Here is a 26,625-nt window from a genome sequence, read left to right as displayed (position 1 = left end):
ACACAGTTTCCGGTTCTCTGAGCAGAGAACTGACAGATTGTCTGCTCATACACAGTATGAATAGCGATCTGTTAGTTTCCCTGCACAGTCCCCATCCCCCTTTAGTTAGAACTCGTACTAGGACACACATTAACCTCTTCACTGCCCCCTAGTGTTAACCCTGTCATGAATATTCAGTCAGAATAAGTTGTGCCTTTTTAAGGACAGGTTTCCCACACAATAATTATCCTTGAGTAATTTTTAACGAAGATATTTTTAAGATACAAAATCAATCAATATGACACAGTCTATGCTTGTGAAACTTGTTCACGGAGACGTGTGGTCATACGAAATAGAAATTTATTGGTAAACAAACACAAATAATCACATGAATTTACGATACCGATTGGGTTACATGAACGTCTTGAAAATCAATAAAAACACTTGCAAAATGGGCGTACCGTCCCCATGACCTAATACCACCATGATAACTTCTCAGTAGAATCAATAACCTTATGAACTTGACAATAAAACAGAACGTCTGTATTTCACACGTGCAACCCTTACTTTGCTGCAGGTAAGTAAGTGGTTAAAATTGTGAAATAAATTAGACGTTTGTTTTGTCAATAAATGTGGCAACTATGCAAAAAGAAAAATATAATGAAAAATTTGAATCTTTAGAGAAAAATCTACAAGGCGGTTATTGATTCGGGAGAATGATTATCCACTGTAAAATATTCAATACATCAATATTTGAGAGAACATATCAATATTTGAGAGAACATACAAGGTAAAATCAACATGACATAACTACCCATTCCAAGATGGCTACAGTTCCTATTGGCTGGTTACCAGAGTTAAGATGGCTGCCGTAGTTTCAAAATGGGTACTCCTAAAGAGGATTTACTTCTTGTGACCTCCGAGTTCTAAGTATTAGGTGTTGAGGAATTTTCATGAATGTAAAGATATGTATTCATGCATGGTGCATGAGTGTCAGTCTGGGAGTGTGTGTGTCTCCCAGTGTCCCCCCTTCAGGGTGGATCCCTGAGCTCTCCCCCTTAGCTCGCTTCCTCCTTTTGTTGTTCCCTTTCTGCCATCTTCCTTGCCTCTAATTACCATTTCAGATAATAAGACCATAAAAATTATAATGGCTCTGCCCAAAAGGAGGTGGCTCACTTCCCATTGGGTTAGGAGACGTAATGATTAACTTCCTCTGGAAATTTAGTGAGTTCAAATAATACCACCTTCAACCACCAGGTGTCTCACACGTGTTTTGAGTCCATCCTTTTAAATTAATACATTCTATTTTCATAAGGTGTATAATGGTAAGGATAAGTATATACCTTTAAATATTCTGGTACTCGGTCTAATGTAAAATACACTCAGTATAAGTTTGATTAATCATCATTACATAACTTGGTTATATAACTGTATCTCTATAAATGTATATCTGTAAAAACTGGTCTATCTAGGAAATACACACATTGTTATATATTTCCTCAATACCACTTAAAAATGATTATCTATATGGATACCTGTATAACTTCTGGTATCTCCACTGAACATTTGTTTATCTTAAGTGTAGGCTACAATCTTATATGATTATAATCATGATTATATGTTTTTCCTAATACTAATTCGTTACTTAAAATACTTCTACTTATAAAATCACATTTTTATATCCATTTTCTTCATAGCAAAGTTGTTGGGTCCGCAGACGCCAACATTATAATGTCTCTGTGACCTACAATGTCATAGATAGTTTAAAATGACTTATAATAACCTTATCGATACTTTAAAATATTTTTGACTGGCACAATATTCAACTTTCTCTAACATGTCGAGATGGACCGTGAACATTCTCACTGGGTGTTTAGAAATGACTTGTTTGTCTAAACCATCCTAAAAGTTCATACAATGAGCTTTGTTAGCCAAGGTGTTAGCTATTTAAACAGTTCTTCACTCGAACACAATAAGTTAGGTTATCTCTATGTGAGAAAAGTCTATATAACCTTGTGTCCTGTGGCAGCTTTTGTTTATTCCCCATACTATGTAAATATCTCCTTGTTTTGTGACGAGGGCAGCCTTTGTTCCAACAGTTTCCTTTACAATACATGCTTGTAAAAGTCTTCAATATTTGAAGTAGAGAAGGGCTTGTTCAAACATGACAACGTCCATTTTGTCCTAAAGGTCAAAAAGGCAACAGTTCATCTGCTTTTTGAGGCCTAAGCATCTCTCATGTTTCTGCCAGGAAATATAAAATATGTGTCTTCATGAATTCACAACAAATCCCCCCTTGTGAAGTGTTCAAATGCCGGGAGTCGTTTGAAAGACTTCACCACCGGCCACATATTGAAGAAATATGGCTTCCTTCTAGTTTTGTAATTCTAGTTGGGGAGATGGATCCAGATCGTGGATCTATGTTTAAAGGGTGTAGACACCTTCATGTGGGTGTAATTCTTTGAAGGGAAAACACAAAATGGGTTGGTGATTGATGTGTGCATCTCAGGGCCGTCATCCGTTGACTTCGGGCACCTTTGGGTCTTGGCCGTCCTGGTAGGTTTGTCCGTGTAGATTGGCCATCAGTGGTGTTCCGGAATCCCCCATACGGTTCCTTCTCTGGATGTTTCACACACATTGGACTCTCGGTTCTGTTGACCGGCTCATGGACATCTTAGTCCTGTAAGGGAAAATGGATTCCGTTAGAAAAGACATATATAGTCTCCTTTTTTTTTTTACATGATCTGTGTTTGAGATCTCAGTGTTAAGCTGGTATCCTGGGCTTCCCCAGAGCCCCTTTTTTTTTTTTCCATTGTGTCATCAGTCCTTTAACTAAACACTCTGGATAGCAGGACAATGTATGAAACATTTGCTATGGGAGACCAAGCTCCAGGGCTTATTAACATGAGGACATTTCTTTAGAGCTGTGGATACCAGACATGATTGACTGACATTCTTCAGAACCATTTTTTTTTTTTTAGCTTACTTGTAGCGGTTCTGGAATAATAACAATTAAAACATTTAAGTTTGACATGTGACACTTATTGTCAGTACTAAGATATTTGACATTATAGTCAACCTTCTACTTGTGAGGAATAAAACAAATAAAATCTCCCCCCTTTGGGGTGTCAATACAATTCGTTTGAGGCAATCAAACTACCTTATGCGGGTGACTCCTCATCTTTTACCAAAATATCAAACCATTTAGGCCTCCTGATATTAATGTCTTTAGGATTCGGTCTTCCTCTGGAATCACCGTCTTAGGCGACTTCTTGAAATTAGGCTGTTTGGAGCGACCTGTGTATGTCAGAGGAATGAAGTGACCACTGAAAAATAGGAGAATAATTAATATCTAACAACCACCATCCCCCGGTAGGGATTTCTGGATCCTCATTACTGTGACCTGGGGAAAAACATGGTGTTAGAGCTTCTGTCTCCTGTATCTTTTATTCAGTGCATTCCTCTGATTTATTTTAACATGGGCGCTTCAAAGGCTCTGTGGCCCGTGGCTGGCCACAGGATTTGCCCCTTGAAGAATGCTATTCACGTTCCGTACAGCAATAAAACCGTGTAACATATTCATAATTTGAACGATTTTGGATTTTGCATTGCTTACAGGTTGATCAGAATTGGGTCGTGGAACCCGGTTTCTGTACTTTCTAGGGGCTACTGGCTCAGTTTGATCAGACATATCCCCATCAGAACCACTGTCTTCATTCTGGGATAGTTGTCTGGGCCTTAGTTGCTCCCTATTTTTCCGGGGATTTTGGGGTGTCCTACCCTGTGATTGCTCCCTATTTACCTGTGTAGGCCCCCGGGGGCCAATTACACTGGTGAGGGTGTCTACCCTTAGGTTTAAATCTGACCCGTGGGAGATACACCCTATAGTTTCTTTCAAACTTTGGGGCAGGATCCCATGGGTGATACTCCCGAGGTGGTCTTTGCTCCCCCCTTCTATTTGGTGGGGTATCTGGTCTCCTGCTGGGGAAACTCTTTGGCACGTCTCCTCTGACTATGTCAGCGTATGTCTCCTCCTGAAGCTCAACATGTAATGATTTAGGAGATACATGAATTTCATCCGCAAATTTATTCGAGGGTTCAGGCCCCCTTTTGTTTTCACCAGTCTGTTGGATAGAATACAAATTGTTACTCTCTTTTACCAACGACTCCGGTGAACACCCCCCTTTGTAATCTTTTGCTAAACTCACTTTTATGTAGTTAGGTAGGGCCTCGAAAAATGTGGAATTAAACTCAGGGTGGTTGTGATCTGGCTCCTTTTCTGCTACGTGGGAAGCATTTTTGAGCACAGCCAGATTTTCGTTGGGGCTTTGATTACTGTTACATCTGAGGTTGGGTATAGCCGCTGTAGCCGCGGTAACATTTTCATAAGGGCCAAATTTTAGATGACAGCAGTGTTTAATTTCTTGCTATGAAGCACCATACAGACCTTTTAAAGATTCGCAGAATCTACGGTGTTTGGTTTCAAATACCCACGGCAAGAAATTAATCCTAGACTGGTCATCATCTAGGCCTAAAACTGATAGGGTATTTTCATAGGTCTCGATGTGGTCAATAACGCACATGGATCCCTCTTCCTTAAAGACTGGGACAGCATCATTTACAAATTTTATTATTTCTGCTGTGTCTTGGTTAGGGGTGTCTGTCTTTTTCTCTGATCCCAAAGAAAACTGGTTAGATCCCCTTTCATGTGGTGGTTCACTTTTTACCCCTCTTTGCTCTACAGATGGCTTGGGGTAGGATATTGGTTCTTTTTCTGATTCCTCCTCAGTGTCTGACTCCCAACTTTCATATTCAGAATCAGATTCAGAGTCAGATTCTGAAGTACTGTCAGACTCGTCACTAAAGACTGGGATAGCATCATTTACAAATTTTATTATTTCTGCTTTGTCTTGGTTAGGGTGTCTGTCTTTTTCTCTGATCCCAAAGAAAACTGGTTAGATCCTCTTTCATGTGGTGGTTCACTTTTTACCCACCTTTGCTCTACAGATGGCTTGGGGTAGGATATTGGTTCTTTTTCTGATTCCTCCTAATTGTCTGACTCCCAAATTTCATATTCAGAATCAGATTCAGAGTCAGATTCTGAAGTACTGTCAGACTCGTCACTAAAGACTGGGATAGCATCATTTACAAATGTTATTATTTCTGTGGTGTCTTAGTTAGGGGTGTCTGTCTTTTTCTCTGATCCCAAAGAAAACTGGTTAGATCCCCTTTCATGTGGTGGTTCACTTTTTACCCCCCTTTGTTCTACAGATGGCTTGGGGTAGGATATTGGTTCTTTTTCTGATTCCTCCTCAGTGTCTGACTCCCAACTTTCATATTCAGAATCAGATTCAGAGTCAGATTCTGAAGTACTGTCAGACTCGTCACTAAAGACTGGGATAGCATCATTTACAAATTTTATTATTTCTGCTGTGTCTTGGTTAGGGGTGTCTGTCTTTTTCTCTGATCCCAAAGAAAACTGGTTAGATCCCCTTTCGTGTGGTGCTTCACTTTTTACCCCCCTTTGCTCTACAGATGGCTTGGGGTAGGATATTGATTCTTTTTCTGATTCCTCCTCATCGTCTGACTCCCAACCTTCAGATTCAGAATCAGAGTCAGAATCAGATTCAGAGTCAGATTCTGAAGTACTGTCAAACTCGTCCCTTTCAGGGATGCGTATCTGAGTATTACCCTGGGGCATAAACTTCATTTGTTCTATTAATTTTTCTAATTGCTTAATTAGGGATTCCTGCCAACTTCCTGAATTTCCACTGCCTATTACTCGGCAACTTCCTAAATTTCCACTGCCTATTACTCGGCAATTTTCGTCAGGAGACTCGTTTTCCTGCAGAAAACTCTCCCTCTGCTCTATTAATTGTTCCCACTTTTTACTTATTTGGTGAAGTCCGTCCATAATTATTTTAGCGTCTTTTTCTGATTGTTCAAATTTATCTAGAAAATCTAAGATATCATTCCTCTGTTGGGTACTTTGATATTTAAACTCATTATGAAGATACATCAGGATAAGGCATAATTCCACAAGAAGGCGATCACACCTTTTTATTCCCTTTACCTCAGGGAATCTGTCTGTGAGTCCACGGATTTGCCATCCTACAGTCCACATGCCCTTTTTTAAATTATTGGCGTGGTTTCTAAGGCCTTTAACAAATACTTTTAGATCAGACTCATTAGACAAACTTTTTCCGGCTTGATCCGCCGTTTCCATTTTATAAATTATTTCCAACATTTCCTGTACCTGTATCAATTCTTCCTGAGTGCTCATACTACCACTAAGGGCTGACTCTTGATAATCCCCATCAACATAAAATTCACTTTGACCAGACATTTTGACATAAAATAAAAAACATTTTTTTAATTAATAATTAATAATTTCATGCAAAATATTATTTATGTCACCACTATAACTATGATTGATCTTGTACAAAACATCGACGTTAGCTCAGCAGTGCCTCCATTATGTCGTGAATATTCAGTCAGAATAAGTTGTGCCTTTTTAAGGACAGGTTTCCCGCACAATAATTATCCTTGAGTAATTTTTTAACGAAGATATTTTTAAGATACAAAATCAATCAATATGACACAGTCTATGCTTGTGAAACTTATTCACGAGACGTGTGGTCATACGAAATAGAAATTTATTGGTAAACAAACACAAATAATCACATGAATTTACGATACCGATTGGGTTACATGAACGTCTTGAAAATCAATAAAAACACTTGCAAAATGGGTGTACCATCCCTATGACCTAATACCACTATGATAACTTCTCAGTAGAATCAATAACCTTATGAACTTGACAATAAAACAGAACGTCTGTATTTCACACGTGCAACCCTTACTTTGCTGCAGGTAAGTAAGTGGTTAAAATTGTGAAATAAATTAGACGTTTGTTTTGTCAATAAATGTGGCAACTATGCAAAAAGAAAAATATAATGAAAAATTTGAATCTTTAGAGAAAAATCTACAAGGCGGTTATTGATTCGGGAGAATGATTATCCACTGTAAAATATTCAATACATCAATATTTGAGAGAACATATCAATATTTGAGAGAACATACAAGGTAAAATCAACATGACATAATTACCCATTCCAAGATGGCTACAGTTCCTATTGGCTGGTTACCAGAGTTAAGATGGCTGCCGTAGTTTCAAAATGGATACTCCTAAAGAGGATTTACTTCTTGTGACCTCCGAGTTCTAAGTATTAGGTGTTGAGGAATTTTCATGAATGTAAAGATATGTATTCATGCATGGTGCATGAGTGTCAGTCTGGGAGTGTATTGTCTCCCAGTGTCCCCCCTTCAGGGTGGATCCCTGAGCTCTCCCCCTGAGCTCCCTTCCTCCTTTCGTTGTTCCCTTCCTGCCATCTTCCTTGCCTCTAATTACCATTTCAGATAATAAGACCATAAAAATTATAATGGCTCTGCCCAAAAGGAGGTGGCTCACTTCCCATTGGGTTAGGAGACGTAATGATTAACTTCCTCTGGAAATTTAGTGAGTTCAAATAATACCACCTTCAACCACCAGGTGTCTCACACGTGTTTTGAGTCCATCCTTTTAAATTAATACATTCTATTTTCATAAGGTGTATAATGGTAAGGATAAGTATATACCTTTAAATATTCTGGTACTCGGTCTAATGTAAAATACACTCAGTATAAGTTTGATTAATCATCATTACATAACTTGGTTATATAACTGTATCTCTATAAATGTAAATCTGTAAAAACTGGTCTATCTAGGAAATACACACATTGTTATATATTTCATCAATACCACATAAAAATGATTATCTATATGGATACCTGTATAACTTCTGGTACCTCCACTGAACATTTGTTTATCTTAAGTGTAGGCTACAATCTTATATGATTATAATCATGATTATATGTTTTTCCTAATACTAATTCATTACTTAAAATACTTCTACTTATAAAATCACATTTTTATATCCATTTTCTTCATAGCAAAGTTGTTGGGTCCGCAGACGCCAACATTATAATGTCTCTGTGACCTACAATGTCATAGATAGTTTAAAATGACTTATAATAACCTTATCGATACTTTAAAATATTTTTGACTGGCACAATATTCAACTTTCTCTAACGTGTTGAGATGGACCGTGAACGTTCTCACTGGGTGTTTAGAAATGACTTGTTTGTCTAAACCATCCTAAAAGTTCATACAATGAGTTTTGTTAGCCAAGGTGTTAGCTATTTAAACAGTTCTTCACTCGAACACAATAAGTTAGCTTATCTCTTGCGAGAAAAGTCTATATAACCTTGTGTCCTGTGGCAGCTTTTGTTTATTCCCCATACTATGTAAATATCTCCTTGTTTTGTGACGAGGGCAGCCTTTGTTCCAACAGTTTCCTTTAGAATACATGCTTGTAAAAGTCTTCAATATTTGAAGAAGTAGAGAAGGGCTTGTTCAAACATGAGAACGTCCATTTTGTCCTAAAGGTCAAAAAGGCAACAGTTCATCTGCTGTTTGAGGCCTAAGCATCTCTCATGTTTCTGCCAGGAAATATAAAATATGTTTCTTCATGAATTCACAACAACCCCTTCACTGCCAGTGACAATTTACAGTAATCAGTGCATTTTTAATCGCTGTATTAATGCCCATGGTCCCAAAAATGTGTCAAAATTGTCCGACGTGTCCGCCACAATGTCGCAGTCACGATAAAAATCACTGATCGCCGCCATTACCAGTAAAAAAAAAAATTATTAATAAAAATGCCATAAAACTATCCCCTATTTTGTAGACTCTATAACTTTTGCGCAAACCAATCAATATACGCTTATTGCGATTTTTTTTTTTTTACCAAAAATATGTAGAAGAATACGTATCGGCCTAAACTGAGGAAAAAAAAATTTTTTATAGATTTTTTGGGGATATTTATTTTAGCAAAAAGTAAAAAATAATGCTTTTTTTCAAAATTGTCGCTCTTTTTTTGTTTATCGCGCAAAAAATAAAAAACGCAGAGGTGATCAAATACCACCACAAGAAAGCTCTATTTGTGGGAAAGAAAGGACGCCAATTTTGTTTGGGAGCCACGTCGCACGACGACCGTGCAATTGTCAGTTAAAGCGACGCAGTGCCGAATCGCAAAAAGTGCTCTGGTCTTTGGCCAGCCAAATGATTTTTGATGATAACCAGGGCGCTTCTTGGTTAAGGAAAATACAACAAAAGTAGAAACTGGGCTATTTCTTATTAGATTACGATGATGGTTGAATAACTATGATATCGTTTAAAGATAATATAAACTCGGAATATTAATAACAGTAATTTGTACTTGCCAAGAGAATGGCAGGGGTAAAATAGAGGTTGTGTTATATAGATGAGATATATGCAGGGGATTGATTCAGCTCTCAAGTGGTACCCATTTAATGTTCAACTCCAGGATCTAGACAAAATCTACGCTTGTAGTGTAGGGGTGAATGAGTAAGATGGAATGCTTACCCCATTGCTTGCTTCATCAGGGTCCCTCCTGAGGTCCCACTAATCCTGCTAAGCCTCCTCTCTAATGCTTTCTTGGCCATGGTCGGACTTCTGCCTCCTTCATGTACAATACAAGGTTAATAGCCCTTTATTGTACGTGATGACTCTGAGGGACCTCCCCCAGCCCTGAGTACAAGAGGAAGAAGAGCCCCAGAGCTGAGCAAAGCAGGGGTAAGAAAAGTAATACATCCTCTGCAGCCCCCCCCAAACCTAATGAGTGTAACACCCTCTTAGATAGGTAGGTTGTTACATTTGTGTGTTTACATTTTGTTTTTGGCTCCTCTGCAATCAGTGGAGCAGTTTGTGATTGCTTTGGGTTGTTCTGGACTTCACTGGATGCAGTTTTGATTAGTTCCCCGTTTCTTCTGGTGGATTCTAGAATGTAGTGGGCAGGAAAAGGCAAATTGGCAGCCTGAATATTTACGTTATCTCAACCAATTCCTCTGGGAGGGTGCCTACTAGATGGTTGGGGAGTACATAAATAGTCTGGGGTCTGGAGCAGCCCTGTTCTTTTCCAGGAGGAGAAGTTCCCAGCCTGAAGGGCTGCTGTCCTTCTAGGCATCACAGCTGATTTTCTACCTGTCCTTATCGGGGTCCCAGCTATGCCAGAGCTGGGGGACCTATTTTATCAAGAATCTCTGGAACTAATCAAGGGATTTGACCTGGAGTCTGGTCTGGAGGGCTTGTGGGTGTATGTCTGGCTGATATTGGAAGGAGGCATCCAAGTATCCAAGGACATTGAGAGTACAGACTCGAGTCTAGGATCCTGGTGACTGTTTGCTGTTACTATCCCTTGTGCATCGGTGCTAATTCTTGCTTAACTAGGGCAATCCTTATAGTATCTCAGAGTTGCTCATTGCCTTAGCTGCAACTGGGAACTGGGCTAAGAAGCTTTGACAAAGTTGAGAGTGTCCTCTTATTGCTGAACAGTGTTACTGGAGTATCCCACAGCTCCCTTTGCCCCATTCAATTTTTTTCAACAACAAATCTCAAAAAGACAAACCCCTAGACTGTTCAGTGAGCCAGAAAAAGTGATTGTTGCTGTGTACCTGGCTGCTGTTTCACTAACCTGGGAAAAGAACCTGGGGCTAATCAGCAGGCCCTTTTGGAGGTGAGCACTACATGTGTGGGCCCGTCTGGGATTTCTCTTTAGTGTATGCAGCCGTTGCTATCAGCAACCAATGAGAGGATTGGAGTTTGGCATGTTCTGTGGACGGTCTAGTGTATGTGGATACAGAAGAGGATTGATGCAATAGTGTGTTATAGGGGCAAGGTTATTCTGTTAGATAGAACCGCTGCCAGGCGGGTGCATTTTCTAGTGGACTGTAAAGAGTTTGGGTGGGTGGAGCGAGAGAGGCTCTGGCGTCAAAGAGACTGGAGGTGGAGTTCAGAGCTGCACAGGTAGAGTGCAGACGCGGGAGAAGGAGCGTTCAGCATGTGGGCAACACGTGAAAGCACCAAGATGGCGGCACACATCTGATTTTTTGGTTACCAGATCGTGACAACTACCCAGAGTGATACTGCTCGGAGGTATCCAGACTGGCTGGCAGTGCTGCAGGAGCAGTGGCTCACTGATACAGGAGTGCACTTGGCACACAAAGAGTGCTTGGCCCTATGTACCACAAAGGGGTCTGAGCACATTGCAATAGCCTGCGGGCAGTGCAGGTAGGTAACCGCTAAAATAGAGGCATGGAATTGCTGTGATCACTGTGGAGAAGCACTGCTAGATCTACCACCAAATGTACTAAGAGTTAATTGGGACAGCAGTTTCTGCACTGAAATGGCAGAACTGTCTGGACAAGCTGCAGCAGGGCAAGAGGCTGTCAGCAAATCTATCAGCGCTTAGCGCGGGTAAGGCCGAGTTGTCTTTAGGGCCAGGACAGAAGACAGCCAGCTATACCTCTGGTCAGGGGCATAGATTTGCTCTAGGGAAGGAGACACAACGTCTAGCACTATATGGGAGAAGCCCATATAGAGATAGAGCACCTGGGAAGCCAGATGCTGCGATGGGACCAGGTGAGTCTCAGGAGAAAGAGAATGAGAAGGGGACAGACCTGGGGTCACCCAAGTTTGGGGATGGATTTGAATTGCTAGAGGAGGAGGATTGGGATCCCTCAGGAGAGTCTGAACAGGAATGGGACAAGGGGATGCCCTAACTGAAGAGTGTCCAGTACCAAAAGTGACTGAAAGGGTGATTGACCCTGAGTCTGCAGAGGAAAAAGGAATCAGTTACACTACTGGAGTGTGCCCCAGGGCTACAGTTAGAAACGTGTAGCCAGGAGCTGGCTGATATTGCCTGCTTGTCAGGAGACACTCTGCAGCATTGCTACAGTAAGACTGCTTCCCACTAGTGCTCAGCTAAAACTCTATGTTAACACATCTTGCCAGCATAGTGATCACCAGGGAGAAAAGTAAAGCATCTTGGGAGCTGTAGTCCCAGGACTCAGGTTTCACACTCAGGCTGGACTGTAATAGACTACAAATACTAGCCGCCTGGAGTAGGAGAGGGGAATGCTGGGAGAGGAAATAAAAAGCTTGTGCTGGGCTGTGATCGTGCTCTTGGGACCCCGGCCTGGATCTGCAAGCAAGTGACTCAGGCAAGTGTCAGAATGTGCTGTAGTAAAGTAAGTGAAATGTAGCGCTAAGAAAAGATAACACAGTGAAGTGAAAAAAACTCTAGTATACATCTAATATAGTGATGAAGTCCATCATTGTGGGATAAATGATGTGAAAATAAGTTTCATAAAATGAATCCAGTCCTAAAAAGGAAAATGGGATGGGAGTCCACAACTATGAAGTGATAATCTTCAAACAAGTAGAATGAGATGGCTGAAATACGAAACATCCAGGATGGTGAGTCCCCGCTAAGTATATGAGATGAAACACTTTTACTGGAACCGGTGGACCCGGATGTCAGCGACACCGACTCATAAAGGCATGGATATCCAAAGTATAAAAAATTAGGTGATTGTCGCTACCCTATAGCCACTGAGTAAATACCAAAAGGTTATGAAAAATATGCAGGTGCTAAGCTTATGAACCAACTGGGCGGCACAGTGGTGTAGTGGGTAGCAGTCTCACCTAGCAGTAAAAAGCATTGCTGGTTCAAATCCCAACCACGACACTACCTGCCTGGAGTTTGCATGTTCTCCCTGTGCCTGCGTGGGTATCCTCCGGTTTCCTCCCACACTCCAAAGACATGCTGGTAGGTTAATTGGCTTCTGTCCAAAAATTGGCCCTAGTATATGAATATGAGTTGGGGACCTTGGATTGTGGGCTCCTTGAGGGTAGGGACTGATGTGAGTGTGTACTCACTCAGGTTGGACTGGTGTCTTTATTCAACCTTACTAATTGTATATATATATATGTGTCCCACTAGTGGGTGTGGTAACAAGGTGGGCATGTGATAAGTGTATCAAATCATAACTGAAATAATCAAACAATGAGTGACAACAAAAAAAAATATAATGATAAGTAGCATATATAAAGTGAGTATGTGTAAATGTGTAACTAGGTAAGGCTGGGAAAGGCACTCAGGTAATTAATAATAAGGCACACATACTTCCTTAATCAACCAACCTTATACCCAGCCTCAATTCCTAATTGTATCAACGTATGAATTTAAGTTGCACAATTTTGTATCTTGATTAGTTACAGGCACTTATGCACATACTAGCCACTATTATAATGTTACATTGTTACATAGTAGGTGAGGTCGAAAAAAGACACGTCCAACCTATGTGCAATGTGAATAAATATCTATGAAATATCTTTGTATTAAAACATTTATTTGATCATTTGCACGTTTTGGATATACTTCACTCTGGGAGATTCATTTTAGTGAATAACATTTCACTTTGGCACATGCATCATTTGTTTTTTATAATTTGTGAAATATCCTTTATTTATTGATTAAGTATACTTCCATCACTCTAATAGGGCGTACACACGGTCGGACTTTGTTCGGACATTCCGACAACAAAATCCTAGGATTTTTTCCGACGGATGTTGGCTCAAACTTGTTTTGCCTACACACGGTCGCACACCACGCGGTCACGTACACCACGTACGACGAGACTAGAAAAGGCCGGTTCAGAACCAAGCGCGGCACCCTTTGGGCTCCTTTTGCTAATCTCGTGTTAGTAAAAGTTTGGTGAGAGACGATTCGCACTTTTTCAGACTCGTGGCTTTCAGATCGTTTTCTGCCGTTCAGTTTGTGCTTGTGGGTTTGTATCTGCTCTTCAGTGCGTGCAGTCAGTTCGTATCAGAGTTTCCTGTGTGATCTTGCCTGCTTGTTGCTGTTTTTCAGGTCGCTCTTCACAGGCCTTGCTGTTCTTCAGTGCGTTCTGTTACTTCGTTCTGAGTAGCCGACTGTTTTCTAGCCATGTTTCGTATGCGTACTCCTCGTAGAGTTCGTGCTGTGCGGGGGCTTGGTGTTGGGGTCCTGACCTTGACACAAGTCCAGTCCATGAACAGGGTGGGGAGGAGTTCATGGACCAAGAATTGGTTGCTTCAGCGTGACCAGTTCTCTCATATGCCTTTGCTCCGTGAGATCCGTGAGAATAATCCTGATGATTTCAGGAACTTTCTCAGGATGACGGACCCCGTGTTTCACCGTTTGTTGGCTTCGCTGACCCCCTATATCAGCAGGCAGGATACCTGCATGAGGCAAGCCATCACTCCGGAGCAGAGGTTGGTCGCTACCTTGCGGTATTTGGCCACAGGGAGAAGTCTGCAGGACTTAAAGTTCTCGACAGGCATCTCCCCCCAGGCTCTGGGGATCATTATCCCAGAGACCTGTTCTGCCATCATACAGGTCCTGCAGAAGGAATATATGAAGGTAAGATTTTTATCCTTTTATATCACATTTTATTGTATTGAATGTTTGATAATATATTTTATTTCTCTCCTCATTCCCTAATTACCATGATTGTAATATGCTGTGAATGTCCCCTTTGTCCTCATGCATGCTGGAATTTTATGTAATTATTATTTTCGGTCCTTCATACATATTTGCCCTTCACTAACCTCCCCAGCATGGTGTCTCCTGCCCTATATTCACCTCATGTAGTCACTTAACAATGTATTTTATCAGCTCCATAGTAGTGCTTTACCCCAAACACCCCCTAAAATGTTTGGTAATGTTATTTTTGATTTAAATTCAGGCAGAGTGGCAGAGGCTTTTTTTTGTGGTGTCCCCAAATAATTTTTAGTAACCCTCCCTCCCCCAACTGCTAAGTCAGCTGATTCCAATTCTCTATCTATCCTCAATCATCTATCTGCTGACTTTGCCAAACCCATACACACTATACCCACCTCTTTAGTGCTCAGATTTATGAATGAATTCCCCAAAGCATGTAGTGCAAGGGCCTGCCTGTATACTTTTCAATGGTACTGTTTAAAGTTTTTGTAATAGCAGAATGTCCAAATGTCCTCAAATGTGTACAGTGTGTATTTATATCTTTGTATTATGACACTTCTTACCTGTCCAGTGGACTGCCAATAGTGTAACTAAGGAGGGGCTGTTCCAAGTAATACCCATTATTTAGGCATTCATCTCTCAATGAAGTGAAGAGGGTTACCTGTCCAAGAGTTCCCCCCCTACAATGTTAGAAATGGCCCATGAGAGGGGGGGAGGGGGAATATGATAGGTGTACCTTATACTTTGGCGTTGTTAAATTCCCCTTAATAAATGCTATCTGGAGGTTGCCCCATAATGTTTGTGTATAATCTGCTTGCCATGTTTCTGTGAAAAAATAGTAATGTTTATTGTTTTTTCCTCAACAGTTTCCTTCCACGCCACAGGAATGGCAGACTGTGACCTCCCACTTTGCCCAGCGGTGGGACTTTCCTAACTGCGGAGGGGCAATTGATGGGAAACATGTCCACATCGTCCCACCACCCAACTCGGGGTCGTACTATTATAATTACAAGGGGTTTAATAGTATAGTGATGTTGGCGGTGGTGTCGGCTAATTACGACTTCTTGTATGTGGACGTGGGGAAGAATGGCCGGATGTCCGATGGTGGAGTGATCGCCCAGACGGAGTTCTACAGGCGTCTCCAGAATGGCAGCTTGGACTTGCCAACTCCAGAGGACAATGTGGAAGGTCTCCCATTTGTGTTCGTTGCTGATGAAGCGTTTGCGCTGGGGGATTCCATTCCCGATGAGGACCCTCACCCCGGAACAGAGGGTTTTTAATTACCGGCTGGCCAGAGCCCGAAGAGTGGTGGAGAACACATTTGGAATCCTGGCCAGCCGGTTCCGACTATTTCTGACACCCATCCATATGGCGGAGTATAAACTGAACCATATAATACTGGCGTGCTGTGTTCTCCATAATTTTTTAAGAAAACATTCTGCCAACTATGCTGGCTCAGTTGGGCCTGAGGCCGGAATCCTACATCCAACAACACCGACGGCGCTTGAAAGTGGCCGTCCTGGCTTGCCCTCCCTGAGTGCCCGTGATGTCCGGTTACGCTACCTGGAGTTCTTTGCAGGGGCTATCAATATGCCAGACAATATGTGAAGCCTTTTTCAAATAAAAAAAAAAAAAGAAATTCTTTGTGGACATTTACTGCTTGTGTTTGTTTTAGCTGACCCTGACAGAAATGTGTGGAGTCCAGAAAATGTCGTGATTGTGTAACCTTATTATACAAAGCACTGTTGGCTGGTATTTCCTACATGCAAAAACACATTTCACTCCAAGTGCACTTGCAACTGCACTGAACCTGCACTTGTAGTGTAAAGTGGATTTGTCCTTAGGAAATAACCCCCATTTTTGCATAAAACAGCAACTACATCACCCCAAAAGTGTTGTAGTGTTGAGACAATAATCCACACATTCTTGGGTAAGCCACTTTTTTTATACCTGCACAATCACATGTGCATTTACCAAAGGTTTTTAAAACAAACCAACATGTTTGTTGTATAACAATTTTTGCAGTAGTCAAAAATCGAAATATCCATTTCGGATAAAACAGGCCTGTGTAAAACCAACAAGAAAGCAAAAAAACTTGAACTTACAAAGTTCACATTAGGTAAAACCTGAAGGCTATATCAGACATCAGTATTTAGGAACTGGGTTTGATATAGCGTTCAGATGGAGGGAAATCACCCCTGGAAAAGCCAAATTTGGAAGATGCACACCAATTTACGAATGTCAACATGTGCTATCTGCCATCAGGGGGGATCAAGGGACGTGCTTTGGGGGAGCAAGCCCTTCTTCAATGCTACTTTACAATTGAGGAAGGGGTTGCACCCCCAAAACGCGTCCATTGATCTCCCGTGATGGCAGATAGCACATGTTGGCACACTGTATGCATCCTCCAAATTTGGCTTTTCAAAACATTGCAAAACATTTTAAAAGATTGGACCACAATAAAACAAGTGATTTTGTGGGGTTTAAATTCGCCCCAAAACATCAATGATGTTATTATTTTTTTAATCACATCATTGATTTTTTGCTGGATGTTTTGCAGTTCGGAATTACACCCCATGATCTCCCCGATCAGGATCTGGGCACTTTCAGAAGTAAAGCGTTCTCTATCCCTCACATCACGATCACCTAAAAAGAGATAAAGAAAAAAAAAAAAGGTCTCAAAAATCTGCCACCATCCATCTCTTTTACCTGAGCCTGTGGTCGCAGACACTCACCTGTTGTGGTGCCAATCTCCACCACATCTTCTTCTTCCTCCTGCTCTTCTTCTTGGGTTTGGGGTATTTCACCTTCTTCCATAGGGGGGGGTCTGTGTTCTCCTGGGATGAGGGGTGTCCTCCGAGTCTTTTCTCCCCTATGTAAAACAAAAATGGTATAATTAGCACACAGATATTTGATGGCAGAACTAGAAATAGGAAACATTGCTTGGAAGTGGGGTACAATTGTCTATTTTAGCCAAGTTCCAAGATGTATATTTTTTATTGGCCTTTGTCAAGCTGCAATACTTTACCTGTTTGGTACAAGCTTCACAGATGTAGCCCCCCCTATAGTATACACTGGAGCACCTGTGTGGCCCCCCTAATAAAAATGGTGTTCTGGGTTCCCACACTAGTGCTCCAGTGTCCAGATGTGAAAACAGCTGCTCAGTGTCCCTTCCTTACACACAATCTAGTTGGCATTTCATTCTAGTAACAAACCCATCTACAAAAACAAATATTTGGCATCCAAGTAGGCCCAAAAAAATGTGTGAAAATGCATATAGCCTAAACAATGGTGTTCTAGAGGCCGAAAGAAAAATGTTTGATACTGAAATAAATGGCTTAATATTGTATAAAAAGCCTTCAATAATGATGATTTCTCGTGAGACGAATTTTGGAATTATTTCTGCTTGAGTCAGCTTAAATCAAACTGTGTGTTTTATTGTACACACATAAACTTGGAAAATACTTACAAAAATAGTACATTCATATTCAGAATTAGTATTGTTTCATATAGGCAAAAAATGTTCAAATATAGTTCATTTGTTTCAAAGATCTGAAAAAAGTTCTTAAAGTCATTAGACCATGTGCTTCCCTTTGAATAAGCTCTTCAAGATGGCCGATTAACTTCTTGTGTCCTGGAAGGAATTCTGTGTGCATAGGAGAGCTGTGTCTTGAATAGGTATATGTGGCTTGGAAGCAGAAGATGTGTGTGCAGAGGCAGAAGACTGGATTCCTTGTGTCTATATGAACTCAGTCTTTCAAATTCGCGCCCAAACACAAATCCCTCCCATACACTCCCTTTTCTCCTCCTTCCTAAGAGTGGGGGCTAGAGTGGATATACAAGCCTCTTTAACATCTGTTTCACTTTAACCAACCCTCTAAACATGAAACAGGATATATGTGAGAGAGCCTATAAGACCACTTAAAACATAAACGCATAAATCAAACAGAGTATTGGTTACATAGGAAGATTTTCAACCCATACATATATTATTTACAAAATCCATCAAATTCTGACAGGGACCTGCATTTTCAGTCAGTGAGTCGTCATCTGGATATCACTAGCTCAAAGTCCTATCACTCACACAAATATGGAAAATGCATATTCTTTTTAATAAAGCCAATTAAAATTTAGATATTGAGAATATAACATTCCCCTCTGAAATATGAATAACAATCATATTTTATCCATTCATAACATACATGTCCCATTCATACTGACTGATCCAATAACTCCAAATGTATTTCCATCACCAACCGAGTCTGCAATACCAAAACCCATCTTTCTCTTAAGTTTATTTTGCAATAAATCATCTCCTTTCTTGATTTCATTTCTAATTCGATAATATAATTTTTTCATTCTAAACATCAAACATAACTGAAATATAATGAATGAATATAATGAATAACATAATAATAATAAAAAGAATAACTATAGGATGTGATAAAATATTTCCTGCTGCTGAGGTTATTGAAGTTTTTCCCCAAATTGATACACTATTAATGAATTTTTTCCACCAATTACTTCCTGAAAATTCTGACCATTGATGAGATATCTCTTGCAAATTACCTTGTTCATGTTTAAACAATATTTCTGCATTCTGAAGTTCCTTAGCCAAAGCTATCAATAAACCTTTATCCTTATGAATTACATTTGCCCATTCTTCCCAAGGAAATTCATCTATCTGAGATATATTATATTGTGTGGGAAGAGCACTTATATTTTTCATAAGCATATTTGTTAAATTTGTTCTAAACCCATTAATACTTATTGCTACAATGTCTCCTTCTATACAATACAAGCCTTGATTTAGGTTTTCTGTATTTGTACAAGAAGAGAAAAAAGTTTTAACCCTTTCTGTATCTGACATGATCTGGAAACAAACTTTCTTTTTATCTACACGAGTAATTAATTCAGAAATTGTTTCAACTTTTTCTATTCTTGCTGAACATAATGTATGATTATGATAACAAGAATGAAAAATACTTTTATCTTGATTAGGTAAACATATAACTTTAGACTGAAATTGTAAACATGATGACAAATCTAATTGTTCTAATTCAGAATTTTCATTGTTAAATGCAAAATCTGTATACTGTAATTTATAATACAATAATTGTGTATTGCTGACGAGTAATCCCAAGACAGTGATTGGAACCAAAATTTGTTCTTGTCCTGCTATTGGAATCATAGAAGAACTATAACAAACATCCTGTTTACATCCTATCCATTTATTTACCCATAAATCTGTATGATTTATAGCATATACATATTCTCTGGGTAAATTCTGTAAAATGCCAAGAGGGGTTATTCCACTCTGAAATGCTTGTGCAATTATTTTAAAATTAGTGGAATATTCAGTCTGGATCTCTAAACATGCTCTGGCAATATGAGAATGTTGTTCACTTAACATTAAATCAAGAGTAATATTTTGAAGATGTAAAATAGATTGACCCATTATATTAGCTGTTTTAATAACCATATTTTCTAAAATTTCATTTAAATTTCTCTGTATTTTAATCCCGTTACTACCCACTAAACCAGCTGTCTCAAGATCAGACTTTAAAGTATTAATGTCCATACTATTAGTAATACTCCCAATTGTGCCAATCCCTCCTAAAATACCTTCAACAATACCACGCTTATTTCTGTTATGATTTCTATTATTAATTCCAAACCATCTTTCAATACCCAATTCCATATTAACCAAATGTCCTTGACATTGTGGAAACCTTGTAGAAATTTTCCATTCTGAAACATTAAAGTTCCACAATATAATGACAAACTTTCCCTCTCTCAAAAGAGTTCTGGATTGGAAATGGTTAATCTGAAATGGATTTGCTGAGACACTTTTCTTACCAACACATGGAGTTTTCCTAGGAGACCTTACAACAACACTTGCCTTCGCACATTTCATTGGATAATTTACTATTGATATGCAACATTCATATATACCAGTATCATTCAAAGATACTCTCATTTGTTGATAAACAAATGTATTATTGATCCAATTCACACTACCATAAATTCCTTTATGAATTATCATAGTAGAACTGTGAAGAAAACTTCCCAAAAATTCATCGTTCCTTTTCCAAGTTACCAATGAATCTTGAGGTACATATATTTTTGTTTTACATATCAAATGCAAACTATCATTATCTTCAAAAATGTTCAAAGATTGTTACCTTTTACAAATACTGACCAAAAACTCCTTCCCAAAATATTACATTTAAAAGTTCCGGGTTCTGTTGTTTAACCTATAAGATCCCAGCATTTTAACAAAATTTGTTTTGGATTCTATTTTAACGTTTACCTCAACATTATTACTATGAATGAAATATAATTCTATACAGCAATCATATCCCTGTCCTACAAATACATATCCATAAAATTCTTCAGCTGTATTAATATCAACATATCTAGAATTATATTCTGTCATTTGTATTAAGATCAAACTCTTGTCCTCTGTATTAATATCAATGTCTTTATCACTTTTATCATCTATATTGATATCAGTGTCTAGATCTCTTTTGTCTCTGAATAATGTAATGATTTTGTTGTGTAATTCTTCAATCCTGTTAACCTCTGCATAGCTGGAACAGTTTGTGATATATTTTACCACAGATAAAATTGTCACTAGGAAAAAGATGAATCCTGTGATGATGATAAATCTTCTCTCTTTAACACTTTCTTTTGTTGAACTGTCATCTTTCTTCTTTTTTAGAATCCATGATTCCTCCAGGTTAGTGAAATATAATTCATTCCTAGGAAAAATAAAAGCAGCATCATTTATCTCAGAATATTACATTTGTTATACCCACATTTTTATTTATACATGCTTTTTCACTAAATTGAGAAATCCTTGAACTAGTACCATTGTCCCTTGAACATCCAAGATGTCAAATGGACTTTCCCAATTACTTTGCCATGGTCCACTTCTCCTGAACCTTTAATTCTGCCTGTGACGTGTATCTCACCATCTCTGGGTGTGACCTTACACATGGCAACTCTTTGATCACCATTTTCTTTCTGTATAAACTTATGCTAACAGCATCTAATTTTTGATTTAAATAAATCTTTCCATTCTTAATTATCAATCTTGATAAACCGTTTATCTTGAATAAAAGATAATTTTGGTTTTAATAATAAAATAACAAAATGTTACAAGAATAAGATATGTGTGTGTGGATATAACAGCAATTCTCATACTGTGTATATGTCTTGTGTATACTGGAGTGAATGTCTGTTGCAACATCTGCTGGAATGCATGTCTGACAAAAAACTCTGTTACAGGCATTCTACTCCCAAAAAAACAAACCCCCTCCTTTTCTTATTCAGAAAGGTTCTTTTTTGTCTTGTAGTCCCACAGATGCAGACTCTCAATGAGTATTCCCCCCTCCTTTTTAAAAAAGTGGGTGTCACATCACTCTCAAATTCCTAAGGGTGGGGCTATGAGCTCTGTGAGTAACCATTTAACTTATACAATACAAGTTTCTTTAAACTTCTAAAACAAATACTACATATCAGTATATATACAAATTGTCTCTTAGTAATCTCCTAAACAAGGAATATTGTAAAATAAGAAATTATGATCTTTTAACTCAAACTTAAAAATGTGTGGAAGGACCATTTTTTTCATACAAGTAACTGCATGTAACACAGTTCTGTTCAAATTGTCCTGTATCATCTATAACCAATACACTCTTATGCAAAAGGAGCACAAAATACCAAAAAGAAATATCTTTCCTGAATGACATTCAATACCTTTAAATAACATCCTAATATCCCTTCTCAAATCACAAGCATTGCAGTATAATACACTTCAGAGGGACACTAACTATCCTTGCTGTATACTGCCAACAATAGTTCATTGTGAAACAAGTGACAAAGTAAATTCTTCCTGTCAATAATTCAAATGAAGAATACTTTGTAACTGAAAAAACTGTACCTGCAAACTGTGAATGATATGATACATGAAATCTCTGTCCTATTCCCAAGATGTTACACATTACCTGCATGATTTTACCTATAAAATGGAATCCTCTGCCACTACTGGGATTTGCTAGTATACCTCAAACTAGAAAAACATGATTAATCAACATCCTAGCAATAATTAAAATATCTTTGTACACAGAATAGACAAGATTTAATTACTCTATCTACTGTCTCTTCCAATTTGTCCAAATAGAATTTCTCTTTAAGAAATTCAAGCAATTTTTGCTTACCAATGTGATCTAAACTGTCATAGTTAAATTTAGTGAATTCCACCTGTAGGTGTTGTGGTACATTAAAATATAGAAAATCCATCTAAGTCATGATATTAGATCCAGTTATCATAAACAAAATATAGATATTATATCACCCGATGAGAACTCAAAAGATAGATCCACCTTTTAATTCTCTGAAAACGAAGGAAAATCTTATATTTGTTTTTTCCACAACATAATTTTGACCATATTCAGGTTAAAATCACTAATTCTCCAAACAAATCTGCATCCTTTGCTAATTAAGTACAAAGCTGTTAATTACCCCCTTATCAGGTGAACTAAACCTCTCAATGTTCCATCTGAACAAAAAATAAAAAATTAAAATCATAATAATCATAACTGGGAAAAATTAATAAAAAATTAATAATCCAAAGGATTATCCTTGAAAGTATTAAAAATAGATCAAATAAAAACCAAATCTCTGAACCTCAAATCATAACCTTATTATCCATAGCAAAGAAACAATAACCAGAAAATCCTTACCATCCATGCAGATCATTTAAGGACTGCTAACATTGTTTTTCACAGTGTTATATGATACATAGTGATACCTTTCCTGTCTTAATGGACTATTTGTAGTTTGCAATCTTTGCATTTGGGTCTTAAAAGGGAAATTAGTTTGATTATTATGGCCTCTATACCTCAAATTACTACACCAGCGCACAGAATACACTTCATAGCGTCTTGGCATCGTTTTCGGATAATACAACCTCTTTTGTATATCATTATTATTAGCCATCACACAAAACCTAGCTATGTGACCCTCTCTTTTGCAAACTAAACATTTAAGAGTTGTTTTTTTTGCATATACCTTTCTTTGAGAATATGGCGATGAAAATTTACATTTCTGTTGAATATTACTATTATTCAAATCAACAGACTTCACGCTTTCATTGTCTGAGGAAATATTAACCTCCTAAAATGACTCCACTGAGTCAACTCCAGAATCAGCATCATTATCCCTCGCCTCTGACTTTGTCACGTGTTCATAAGCTAAACACTGAGCATGTGCAGAAGACTGAGCTTGCAATAATTGCGTTTTAAGCAAACTTATAACATTCTCTTGTTCAATTTCTTTCTGAGTTAAAAAAGCAATACAACTTTCTTTTTCTTTAACCGATTCCAATAATGCATTCATTTTATGTTCTAATGCATCTTTTTCAATCATTAATTTTTCAATATGTAAATTCTCCTGTGTTTGTGCAATTTCTGTTACACTTTGCCTTTGTTTTCCTGGCATATCAAAAACCATTGCATTGAAGACTGTAATTAATTTCATCACATTGCTTAATTTTCTCTTAGATTTAGCTAATGAAAATCTAGTTTTATCAATTTCATTATTTGCCTGTAGGCATTGCTGAAACATAGATTTCCACAACTTAGCATCAGAAAAATGACTGGCTAAACCTTCAAATTCTAAATTACTTTCTTCAGCTAACACATTTATAAATTCCATATTTTGGTACTCACCGAATATAAAATTTTTCCGTTTTCCGCTGGACCCTAATTAAACCGTCTGTCAAGACTTCTGTATCCAAAATCCTCTGGTCTTCACACAATCATCAAAAACGTCAATCAAACGATTCTTCTAGGTTCTTTCAATAATTGCAAAGTTTTTTCCTGTTCCTCACTTTTTTCCCCTCTGTTCAACGGAATAATTGGCAAAAACTTCTGACGATTGAAACTGGCTGGCGTCCGCCAATGAAATAAATGGCTTAATATTGTATAAAAAGCCTTCAATAATGATGATTTCTCGTGAGACGAATTTTGGAATTATTTCTGCTTGAGTCAGCTTAAATCAAACTGTGTGTTTTATTGTACACACATAAACTTGAAAAATACTTACAAAAATAGTACATTCATATTCAGAATTAGTATTGTTTCATATAGGCAAAAAATGTTCAAATATAGTTCATTTGTTTCAAAGATCTGAAAAAAGTTCTTAAAGTCATTAGACCATGTGCTTCCCTTTGAATAAGCTCTTCAAGATGGCCGATTAACTTCTTGTGTCCTGGAAGGAATTCTGTGTGCATAGGAGAGCTGTGTCTTGAATAGGTATATGTGGCTTGGAAGCAGAAGATGTGTGTGCAGAGGCAGAAGACTGAATTCCTTGTGTCTATATGAACTCAGTCTTTCAAATTCGCGCCCAAACACAAATCCCTCCCATACACTCCCCTTTCTCCTCCTTCCTAAGAGTGGGGGCTAGAGTAGATATACAAGCCTCTTTAACATCTGTTTCACTTTAATCAACCCTCTAAACATGAAACAGGATATATGTGAGAGAGCCTATAAGACCACTTAAAACATAAACGCATAAATCAAACAGAGTATTGGTTACATAGGAAGATTTTCAACCCATACATATAATATTTACAAAATCCATCAAATTCTGACAGGGTCTTGACCTGCATTTTCAGTCAATGAGTCGTCATCTGGATATCACTAGCTCAAAGTCCTATCATTCACACAAATATGGAAAATGCATATTCTTTTTAATAAAGCCAATTAAAATTTAGATATTAAGAATATAACAGATACGAACGAATAATGGGCCCATGAACATTAAAGTTGCCCTTTTAAACGTTACAATTAATAAAAGCATATGGAGCAGAACGAACGGAATAAAGACAGAAAGAATAGGAACACAGCACAACTACTTACTTTTTTGCAGCACTCTCCAGATCTTTCGGTACTGCTCTGGCTCTCTCAACTTCAGGTCCGACCACCGCTTCCTGAGCTGATCTTTAGATCTTCGTACCCCAAATTCCTGTGAAGGCTTTTGATCACTTTAGCAATGATTTTGGCCTTTCGGATGTTGGGGTTGGGGTAAGGCCCATATTTTCCGTCATAGTCGGACTTCCTCATGATGTCGACCATCTCCAACATCTCCCCAAAGGACATATTTGTGGCCTTAAAACGTCTCCTTCTGGATCGGGACGTGTCCGGATCCGGGCTTTCCTCCTCCTCCTCCTCATTGCTATAATTAGCACACACCTGCTCTAAATCCGCCATCATGCTCTTCACCCACTGCGCCGAACAAAAAGGGGCGGGGAATAGACTAGAAAGAACGTCAGGGGCGGGCGGAGTTACATGCATGCCCAGTGTGTATAAAGCGTAACACGCGTGCGTATTACGTACGATCTGTGAGCGGAGGAAGGAGCATTGGACGCGCCGATCATAAGAACGAAGGTAAGAGACAAACTTGTGCCTATACTGCTTCTAGATTGAGGCCTATATTGTAACAAGATTAGGAGAGTTTTGTCTGACATTAGGCTTTGTCTTGTGTTGTGTCTTGCAGTGAACATGGATATCTTACTGAAAGACAATGACTTCATGTCAGTATTCATAGATATGCTAAGGGAGCTGCCCTGTCTGTGGGAGATTAAACACCCCCATTTCAAGAACCAAGCAAAGAGGAAGGCAGCACTGGAGCAATTGTGTGAAATTGTGAAGCAGGTGATCCCCACGGCAGACATCACCTATTTAAAGATATTAATTGGTTGCCTGAGGAGCACATATCTAAGGGAGCGCAAGAAGGTCCAGGATTCACAGAGATCCGGAGCAGCAGATGACATCTATGTCCCCAGGATGTTGTACTACGACAGGCTGCACTTTCTGGTAGGCCAGACTGAACCCAGGCCATCCCTCTCAAGTCTTCCTTCCACGCTTCCTTCCCCCCGGCTGAGGCTTCTGACGCCCAACCTGGGCCCTCCAGGCCACATGTGGAGGAGCCCAGATTGAGCCAGGTATAGCATTCCTCTAAATATTTCTGCTTGTCCAATCAATGATGTTAACTAGATGTTAGTTGGGAGTAGTAATTTATGATTGTGATTGATGAAGCAAAAACTAAAACCATGTCCCTTTTTCATACACAGGGAAGTCTCAGCCAGGAGGTGGCCGGGCCGAGCCGGCTGGCTGATCTGCAGGTCCCT

At 38.9% G+C, this 26,625-nt stretch overlaps 2 long non-coding RNA genes across 3 annotated transcripts; both read right to left on the bottom strand.

Annotated features, from left to right (window-relative positions):
* Positions 1-322: 322 nt before the first annotated feature.
* LOC141148455 (uncharacterized) lies at positions 323-8,858 on the bottom strand. Its single transcript, XR_012245221.1, has 2 exons — positions 7,090-8,858; positions 323-2,659 (listed from the first exon to the last, which is right to left on the bottom strand). It is a non-coding gene; the product is annotated as an uncharacterized lncRNA (long non-coding RNA).
* A 7,911-nt stretch (positions 8,859-16,769) lies between these two features.
* Positions 16,770-25,012, bottom strand: LOC141148454 (uncharacterized). 2 transcript variants are annotated; one of them, XR_012245220.1, is made up of 4 exons: positions 24,164-24,888; positions 21,010-21,190; positions 17,162-17,298; positions 16,770-17,072 (listed from the first exon to the last, which is right to left on the bottom strand). It is a non-coding gene; the product is annotated as an uncharacterized lncRNA (long non-coding RNA). The 2 variants fall into 2 exon arrangements; XR_012245219.1 differs by lacking the exons at positions 16,770-17,072; positions 17,162-17,298 and having other exon boundaries at positions 17,843-21,190; positions 24,164-25,012.
* Between the last annotated feature and the right edge of the window lie 1,613 nt (positions 25,013-26,625).

This window comes from Aquarana catesbeiana, linkage group LG06 (assembly GCF_042186555.1).
Source record: "Aquarana catesbeiana isolate 2022-GZ linkage group LG06, ASM4218655v1, whole genome shotgun sequence".
Classification (NCBI taxonomy): domain Eukaryota; kingdom Metazoa; phylum Chordata; class Amphibia; order Anura; family Ranidae; genus Aquarana; species Aquarana catesbeiana.
The sequence above is the reverse complement of the archived record's forward strand: the minus strand, read 5'-3'. Positions and strand labels throughout refer to the sequence as shown.